The following is a 10111-nucleotide window of genomic DNA, read 5'->3' as shown; positions in this document are numbered from 1 at the left end:
GGAGATAATTGTCTTGCTCTACTCAGCTCTGATGAGGCCTCAACTGAAGTACCAACTCCAATTCTGGGCCCCATGTTTAGGAAAGATGTAGACAAATTGGAGGAGAGCAACAAAAATGATAAAAAGTTTAGAAAACCTGATCTATGAGGAAAGGTTAAAAACACTTTTCAGTCTTGAGAAGACTGAGTGGGGACAGATAACAGTCTTCCTCTTCAAAGCTATTATAAAGAGGACAGTGAGTAATTGTTCTCCATGTCCCTGAAGGTAGGACAAGAAGTATTTAGCTTAATTTGAAGCAAGGGAGATTTAGGTTAGATCTTAGGAGAAACTTTCTAACTATAAGAATAGTTAAGCTCTGGAGTAGGCTTCCAGGGAGTTTTTGGAATTCCCATCACTGGAGGTTTTTAAGAACAGGTTGCACAAATATCTGTTAGGGATGGGCTAGGTTTACTTGGTCCTGCCTCAGTGGAGGAGAATGGACTAAATGATCTCTCACTGTCCTTTCCAGCACTCCATTTTTAGAATTCTGTGATTAGTAATGGTGACATTTAAGGACTGAAGCCATGACATTTAGAGCTGGATTTGGATTTTGAACACCTAAAATTTCTGGGCTGTGTAGGGTTTTGGACAGTGTCTGTCGGTGTGACAGCGTACCCCATAAGGCTTTATGGGGGGGGGGGTGTTTATAAATGTATGTATGATATAACTGGAATATGTTTTGTGCTGCCTGTGCCATGTAACATATCTCCGTAAAGGTTATGGTCTACTATATCTATTCATCCTATTTGTACATGTATATATCATTTTCTACTTAAGGTTAAGAATATGGGCTGTATGCTTGCTTGGTTTCTAAGTAAGCTTTGGGAGGCATTTGGTCAGCTTCTTTAGGAAGGAATTTGCCAGGTTAAGTACCTGATCAGGAAACACTTGGGGAACAATGCATCTTGGAATGCTCCAATCCACATGAGATCCTGGAGACATACAAGATGCCGTGTGAACAATGGCGTCGGCCTATAAAGACTGAGTCATGCAGGGGCATGTGACTTGCCCAGGTGACTCCAGAACTCCATCTTGGAGCTGGACTTTGCATAGGAGTGAGGAGGGGGGTCTCCACCCACAAGAGTCTATTTAAACCCATGGGAGACCCCTCCATTTGGTCTTCAGCTGGCTAAAGAAGGAGCCTCTCCACCCCCCAGGATACTTGAAGGAGACTGAAACAAAGGCCAGTAACTACAGGGGGTGTGAGTGATTGCTGGACCCAGGCTAAAAGGAGATTAGCCTGTAAAAGGGAGTGCTCTGGAACTGGTGAGGAAATTATCTGTATTTAGTTTGATTAGACATAGATTTGCGCATTTTGTTTTATTTTGCTTGGTGACTTACTTTGTTCTGTCTGTTACTACTTTGAACCACTTAAATCCTACTGTCTGTATTTAATAAAATCACTTTTTATTTAGTAATTTACTCAGAGTATGTATTAATACCTGAGGGAGCAAACAACTGTGCATATCTCTCTATCAGTGTTATAGAGGGCGAACAATTTATGAGTGTGCCCTGCATAAGCTTTATGCAGGGTAAAATGGATTTATCTGGGTTTAGACCCCATTGGGAGTTGGGCATCTGAGTGTTAAAGACAAGCACACTTCTGTGAGCTGTTTTCAGGTAAACTTGCAGCTTTGGGACAAGTGATTCAGACCCTGGGTCTGTGTTAGAGCCAGACAGGGTGCTGGAGTCCTGAGCTGGCAGGGAAAACAGAAGCAGGGGTAGTCTTTGCACATCGGGTGGCAGCTCCCAAGGGGGTTTCTGTGATCCAACCCGTCACAGTCGGGTCCTGTATTTTGACTTACTGATTCCATGACAACTATGCAATCACTTCCAACACTGCACAGCTTTGGCCTCATGGAGATGACACCATCCCCATAATCTGCCTTTTAGTAACACAGCCCCCCACATGCTGCTCCTTAGCAATTTTCTAGTGATTTGCATCTTCCAAAGGTCTTGTAGGCGTAAGCGTTTCATCTCTAGTATCCAGCCCAAGTTCCAGTTTGAATTAAAAAAATAGGATATCTCCATTTTTATTTTTATCTCCTAGAACTGAAAGGGACCTTGAAAGGTCATTGAGTCCAGCCCCCTGACTTTACTAGGAGGACCAAGTACTGATTTTGCCTCAGAATCCTAAGTGGTCCCCTCAAGGATTGAACTCATAACCCTGGGGTTAGCAGGCTAATGCTCAAACCACTGAGCTATCCCTCTCCCCTTAATAATTACTCTCTGCCCACCAACAGTCTCATTGCATTTTCAAATGGTTATGGTATTCTTCTTTCTGCTTTAGTTAATTATGTAAGTATTACTCTTTGCTGGTAAGAAGCTGCCATGTTCCACCTGGGCGTTGGCTGCATTTCATTTGTGGGTAAAGTGAATGCTTCACCATATTTGGAGGCTGGTGTGACCTAATGACTACAGTTGGGTAATTTTTTTTTCTACAAATTGCTTTTAATTTTTTTTTTTTTTTGCCAAAAATGCATGGGGGGGAGGACAAAACTCCTGAATTTGGCAAATAGTTGCAATAGGAAAAATGTTCAAAAGAGTCAAAACATTTTGTTTCAACCAGTTCAAAACATTTCATTTCAATTTTTTCATTTTGAAATGTTTTGCTTTGACTTTTTGGCTTGAAATGGCATTTCAATTTTAAACTTGGACAACTGAAAAAAAAAAAAAGGTGAAAAACACCCAAAGAGGCTGAACTGAAAAAAAAAAAAAAAAAAAAAAACAATTAATTTTTTTTTCAGTCAACTGAGAAATATATTTTTTTCTCTGAGTGTGTCTTTTTGATTAGATGAAAATATTTGTTTCAATTTGAATGAACCAGACCATAGTTTTTAATTTTCTGTTTGGCCCCTGAACCAAAATCAATTATTTGCTCAGCTCTACTAATGACTTGCACTATGCCAGAAGCCAAGAATTTATATTAAACATATGTTACTAACTTCAACAAATGTTTGCAATGAAGGTTTCAGGCACCTGCCTAAAAGCTTTATAAATCCCAGAAATTTATAATTCTTTCTCCTGGATTTCCTTTTTCCAATACCAACATGAAGATATGAATTCTAACACTAATAATACTTAGTAATTTTTTCTGTTATTCTCCAGGATCATCTTTGAAGAAGTAAGTGGGAGTTTTGCCATTGTCATCAGAGGCAGCAGGATCAGTCTGAGAGTTTCCCTAAAGACTTACACAGTGAATCAGTGACAGGGTAGAGAAGAGAACCCCATGTTTCCTTCTCTCTCTCTTCCCAAACAACTGGTGCCATTTTATTATATGAGGTGTTTTTTATTTGTTTGAGTGTGAGCTGGCCAATAGTTCAATAAGTAGTTTCTGGAGTTTAATGTATTAATGGCTAACTGAATATTGTTACATATTTTAATTGCATAATGTGATTAGATAATGCCATGACAAATTAAAAAAAAAAATTAAAAACCATCTTTCTCCAGTTTACCAGTCTTCATTACATTCTTATCATTTAGAGCCAACTATTCTTGACCATCAGTAAGCAACTCTAAGCATGAAATTGGGGCAGAGATTGTCATTAAATCAGTGTTTGCATTTTACTCTGTTTCTCTTTTTCAAAAAGCTGTGGGGAAGGCACTGGAAAATGTCAGTAGCAATGAACAAAGACCCTAATATATTTGCTGACCTTTATTTCCAGCAATGGGCTAGTAGTCATTATAATGCTGTGGATGCTCTCTTAAATAATTTAGATGCTGTTGCCTGCCTCGTGGAGAGTGTGGGCACTTCATCAGCTCTATTAAAGCTCACAAAGCAAGCATAAATATGGACATTCTTCAGAAATAAAATACACAAAATTACCACGTTATTGCATTTTAGGTGGATTACCTTTTAGTTTCTGCTCAGCTATTCAAAGGGCGTCCTCTGTACTCTCTCAGACAAACGTTACAATAAAGAGGTGCATTCTGAAGCAGAAACGCGTGAAGTAAACATACAGCCGTGCTTAGTAAATGCATGCTCTTTGCTTTCACTTCAGCAAAATTCCTCCAGTGCAGATGACCCAAAGGAAAGGAAGCCAGGCAAAGCAAAGCAACAAGCTTAGCTATATGGCCACAATCCATAGAAAGAGAATGGTAAATAAAAATACAGAGACCAACTTGTGATTTAGGGTCACATTTTCAAAAGCACCTAATTGATTTGGAAGCCTAATTTCCCACTTCAAAGCCTCAGTCCTATTGATTTTCAGTTAGGCTTAAGCTTCTAAGGGCGAGATCTACAAAGGGGACGTATGGCTTGTCTACATGAACAGTTAGTTTGAGGCAAGATGGGTTATAAATCTACCCTGCAGTAGCTTGGCACGGACTAACTGTCCATTTAGCCCTGGTGATGCACATGAACTGTTTGTTAATGCACTTTGATCTAGTCCTCATTGAAATGGGACTAATCAAAGCCGCTAACTGAATGTTTGTGGAGATAAGCCCTTAGACTCAGTGTTGCAATGCTTAAGTAGAAGGTCCCTGCTACCTACTGGAGTTCACAGCCCTGGGTTAGGCACCCAAGCTCCCTGTACAATGCATGGGGAAAGTTAGGTGCATGAGAAGGGGATTCACAGAAACCAGCATGCTGAGTGGGGAGCCACCTAAACTCGTCAGTAGAAAATAATGAGGAGAAGGGTGGGGCTTAGGCTCTGCCCATCAAAGGGATGTTGCCGGCACAGGGGCCCGAGGACAGCAACAGCGAGGTTCGTTGCCCGGAGTGCTTCACACCAATAAACATACCGGGGTGGAGAAACAATCAAAGTTTATTTGAGATCTCAAAGTGGTGCAAGGAGACAGGCAAGTCTCAAATCGAGCACACCAGCAAAAACAGTTTCTCTCTTCTTTATACATTTTACAACTAAGCCCCCCTCTCTACCACCTCCCCTCTACTCCCCCTCCCCTCTCTACCGAAGGCATGTTTATACATTTAAGCAACTAAATCATTCTAGGGCTATAAATCTAGCTTGTTAGTAACTTCTCTCTAAACAGTTATTTGGTCCTGTTTACCCTTAGTTTATTACCCCTTCCCCAGCTAGAAACATGCAAACCTCATCATTATTGTTTGGTACCTGAAATGAGCAAGGTCGTAATTGCTAACTAGCTGTTTACACATTCCAATTCCTGTCCTTGGCTGTTAAGGTCGATCAGAGTTAAACATGGAAGGACAGAGTTAAAACATGGAAGAACTCTGACTCAGGCAAGCCTAGTAACCCCAACAGGGAGTTAGGCAACTTGTGCTGAGGATTCATGGGTATGAATACTCTTCTGGAGTTAGGTTCAAGCCAGGTCAGCCTTTTTTCACAGACAATTGAAAGGCCACTCCCTTTTGCCCAATGGTGCACTCACCCAGGATGTGGGAGACCAGGGTTCAAATTCTTCCTCTACCTGATGTGGAGCAGGGACTTGAAGCCAGATTTCCCAGGTGAGTGCCCTAACCACTGGGCTATGTGTATTCCAGGGTGGGTCACTACCTCTCCTCTTGAAGCTGTTCCACTTTTGTATAAAATAATTACATACCTATTGGAACAGGGCCTGGGGTTTCTAGGCGAGTACACAAGCCACTAGACTGTAAAGTCATTCTCACTCTCTCTCGCCCACTGACTGTTTAAGTACGTTTTTATGTCACTTTCTGAAATGGGACTTAGGCTCCAAAGTCATTCAAGACCTTCTGAACATTTTACCCTTTGTTGTTTCTTGATTGCTGGAGGAACAGAAGTTAACTTTGGAGGCTGAATTACTTCATCTCTTCAGTGTCTTTTGAACCACTTCACTGACTTACTAAACCTCATCCTGGTCCTCCAAGATTCTCTACCTGCCTTCAGTTCCCATTGACTTCAGCAAAAAATGCTTAGGAGCTTGCAGGTCTGGGCCCAATGACATACTAGTACAGATTGTACAGCATCACAGGCCACCCTACTGAAGTTGGGCTAAAATACCTGTCCTCTTTGAGCAGATAGTTGATGTACCTTGTCCATTTCACTTTCTTATTGTTGAATACAAAGTGACCATTCACATTACTCATTTGAACGCTGAGTGCTTTTGTTGGCAGGTACTAGTCATAATGGCTGCCAGGGGATATCATAATGAAACGAGACGTGGCAGCCATATTAACTTTGTGCTAAGCAGGGAAGGAGAGAGTTTAAGGAACACAACTATTCCCCACTTGTTACTTAGGTCCAACGTTAGAATTGTAACATCCAAATTACGGGTAAAGTAGGTTTTATGCCATTTTAGCAATACCGTTTTTCACCCTCTGCTAATATCAAACACAAAAATTGTGACAGGTGCTAAGTTGTGTAATCAAACACTTTTAAAAGCAGTCTTTGTGCCAACCCTGCATAAGTGGAACTGGGAGATTATGTTATGTGGTCAGAAGTGGTCAAAAAAGAGAAAAGTCATTAAAAGTCAAAAAAGAGAAAAACAGTTTTGTGGGAGATTTCTAAACTGTTTCTATTTCACAGGATTTCAAATGCACTCATTTTCGGGGTTTTGTGAAAGTTTCCTTGACATTCTTATGGCTTTTTAAAATCAAAATTCTGTTTAGAATCCTTATCAAACAAATGTTCAATAATTTTTATATCGATTTTGATTTTTTAAAAATGTGTTAAATGGTCACAAACTTCAGGAAAAATGGAAAATTTCAAGGCTGACAATTTTCACAAAAAATGTGACTTTAAGAAAAGATTGTCTGCAGAAAAGCCTTTAATGTGAAAAATTTCAAGCAGCTCTAGTTACAAGTGATGACAGAGAGGCCTATAGACTAGAAAAGCTGTGCAAGAGTTCCACAATCTGGCTCTGGGCTGAAGGCTGCGGGCTGGATTTCACCCACACAGAGCCTGATGTGCAGGGAGTTAGTTTTATCCCCAGTGAAAACAAAAACCACCAAGATTAGGAAAGTCTTGGTTTTTTTTAAGTATCAGAGGGGTAGCCGTGTTAGTCTGGATCTGTGAAAAGCAACAGAGAGTCCTGTGGCACCTTTAAGACTAACAGATGTATTGAAGCATAAGCTTTCGTGGGTGAATGCATCCGATGAAGTGGGCATTCACCCACGAAAGCTTATGCTCCAATACATCTGTTAGTCTTAAAGGTGCCACAGGACTCTCTGTTGGTTTTTTTAGTCATTTATTTAGGATTAATGACTTTGATGAATTGCATCTCTTCCATTTTTTTTCTTGTTTCTCAATAGATTTGGAAATGGTTTGGATTTGCCCCCCACAGATATTCAGAAACGATGGTTAAAAACTTGTAAGGTTCTCATGGCCCTAAAATTTATTCATTGCCCTTAACAAATGAAATGCTACTTGCCTTACTCACTTGATGTCTCATCCAAGACTGAATTTAGACAATCCTGGAAACCTTGTCACGTCATAACTCCTCCCCCATAGTTCTGGCCTTTTTCCATGTCCCCCTCCTCTCCTGACTTGCTGGGACACCAGCATGAGCCCTCCTTCTCTCCCAGCGGTGGCAACAGGGTTCCTCCTCTCAGGAGCTGCATCAGCAGGCATCCCCTTTCCCACCTCAGGGATGGCAGCAGGGACTCCCCAGTATTTACCCCCAGCAGGCAGGATATATTCATTTGGTTGAGTGGACTGGGCCCACTGCACTCTTCTTCTCCTGCCACATATACAGCCCTTTGCTGGGGTGGCAGGGACTCCCAGAGCAATGTGCATTAGAGTTAACACTTCATTGTAATGCATGGGGCTATTAACTGCCCCACCCCCAGAGCTATTGCTGCAGGCTGTCTGCAGACTCAGCCATACACCACATTTCCAAGCTATTCTTTGTAAACACAAGGACTAGATACTTACTCTGTTTTGAAATGAAAGCTTAGATTCTGATGTAATCAAATGACTCCAGAAGCCAGGGCCTTACGCACAGTTCTGTAGTGTCTGTGCCTTAATCCAACAATGACCTGATCCACTTCCCATTAATGTCAGTTGTAAGACTGCCATAGATTTCAGTAGAATATGGATCAGGGTCTTGAATAGTGTCATGGTGGAAAGGACTTAGGTCTGGGATGAAATTGGCTTATTGAGACTACTCATGTAAAATAAGTAGGATTTGTTTTATGTCTGAGTTTAGTCTAAGTAGTTGAAATCTTCCATTACTTTGTCCATAATCGGTTTGTCGAAGGTTTCTAGTCTTATTTGTTTCCATCACATACAAGGCTTTTCCTTTCCTATTATACTTCTTAGGACTTTACAGTATCTGGCAGTGGATAGTACTATTGATTTTTACTTTTCCGCTACTGCTAACCACTTGAAGTAAAAAATTCTTAGTAGTTTCCAAATAGGATTAGACATTTATTAATGTGCAGTCCCTTTGGCTGAGATAACATCGGAAGAGCTATCATGATTCTGGGCATAAAATAAACATCAGCTGGAGTCAGGAAACACAACTCCTTTTATAGTAATGTATTCCACACTTATGTACATCCAAGGGTATAAGCACAGCTTCTGGTGAGGCAGCTTGCATTGTTCACCTTTGCAGACAAGATCACACAGTAGCCCGCCCAAGATTCACTCTGCACTTCCTTGTACCCCACCTGTCCCAAACTCCTGTGTTATACAGGCTTGGGAGGGGATTTAGATAGTATATAGAGGTTTCACAGTAAACAGGAGAGGGAGTAGGATACCTGCCATACCTCCCAGTCATAGCTGAGATGAAGAGAAATCCTATTTCTCTCCAATGTCACATTATGATCCTCCCAGAGTTCTGTCAGCATCATGCACTACATTTTCCCTCCAATGCAGCAATGGTGAAGGAAGAGTAAAACAAGACTTGTGAGTGACGGCCAGTGCAGTTGTAGGCGTAGTGACATTGGCTGCTCTGCTTCAGACTAAAAGGTACTGGATATAAGGCAGTACTGTACAGAGAGCGTCTCACACCTACCTTTTTCTGGGTCAGTGCTTTCAGTATATTACTCATGGAATATTGGAAGGAATCATAAGCCAACGTTGTGCAAACTATAGCTGCTGCCCTGGGATTGTACAATGCAAACAGTAAAGAGTTAACAGCTGGTTGGAATGGATGAATGGTTCACAACAAGCACAAAGCTCCATCTGCTTGTGCAGTACGAACAGTGCAAATTATGGTATTTTCTATGCCACCCATTTTCTCTTCCTTTGATGTATTATAATAGCACCCGAACAAAGCAAGTGATGCCTGAAAAAAGAGAGACAAGCACGTGGTTTTTTCTAATACTATGCAAAGTCAAGTCAATCAAGGATGTCAACAAAAGGTGTCTCAATCTTGTATCTGGATCACTGCCATTTTTAGTGGACAACAGAGCTTCAAACTGCCGGTTTTAGCTTATCAAACCTTTTTAAATGCTTTAAGTGTATGGCAGTAATAAGTAGATTCTTGCAAGATGTTATAGATGATAAAAGCCAATTATTCAGACAGCTTATTTAGGGAGCAGGAACTCTTTGCACACACTTTTACATGTGTGAAAGTATTGCAATACATTTGGGCATTTATTCCATTTAGTGATTCTACTGCTGATTCAAACAGTTATAAGTAGCAAAGGGCTATAATTCAGTTAAATGTGTCAGGAATTTTTATTTTGCGTATAGTTTTCCCATGTCTCAGCTACAATTATGACTTGTGGAGGTGGGTGTCAGATAGCATGGTCTACAATATTCTGTGAGAAGGAAAAAAAAAAACCCCATGAACCTTGGTGATGCTTTGTATACTGACGAAAGAGTTCCTCAGGGTGATAAACTACTTTGAAACCTGTTTTAAAATCACCTGTCCTAAGCGATCACCCCACATACTTTACTATAGACTTTTTTTCTTATCTAAAATTTGTATTCTTATAATAGGAAATTCACTAACCTGGAATCTGTCTCTTGGGTTCACCAGTGGATTGACTGTATAGGGGTATGTATGTTAAGCTACTTATATTAAGTGACAATCCCTCTAAATCCAGATATTTCTAAGATACCAGGTGAACTGGCTGCCACCCAAACCAATGTCTGCTGAAGACTCTTGAAAGATTCTCCCTGACTTTAGTGGGCACTGGCAAAGTGTCCAGTGTACAGGAGATTGCACTTCAGGTAGATATATG

This window comes from Trachemys scripta, chromosome 1, assembly GCF_013100865.1.
Source record: "Trachemys scripta elegans isolate TJP31775 chromosome 1, CAS_Tse_1.0, whole genome shotgun sequence".
NCBI lineage: Eukaryota > Metazoa > Chordata > Testudines > Emydidae > Trachemys > Trachemys scripta.
Note: the sequence above shows the minus strand (reverse complement) of the source record.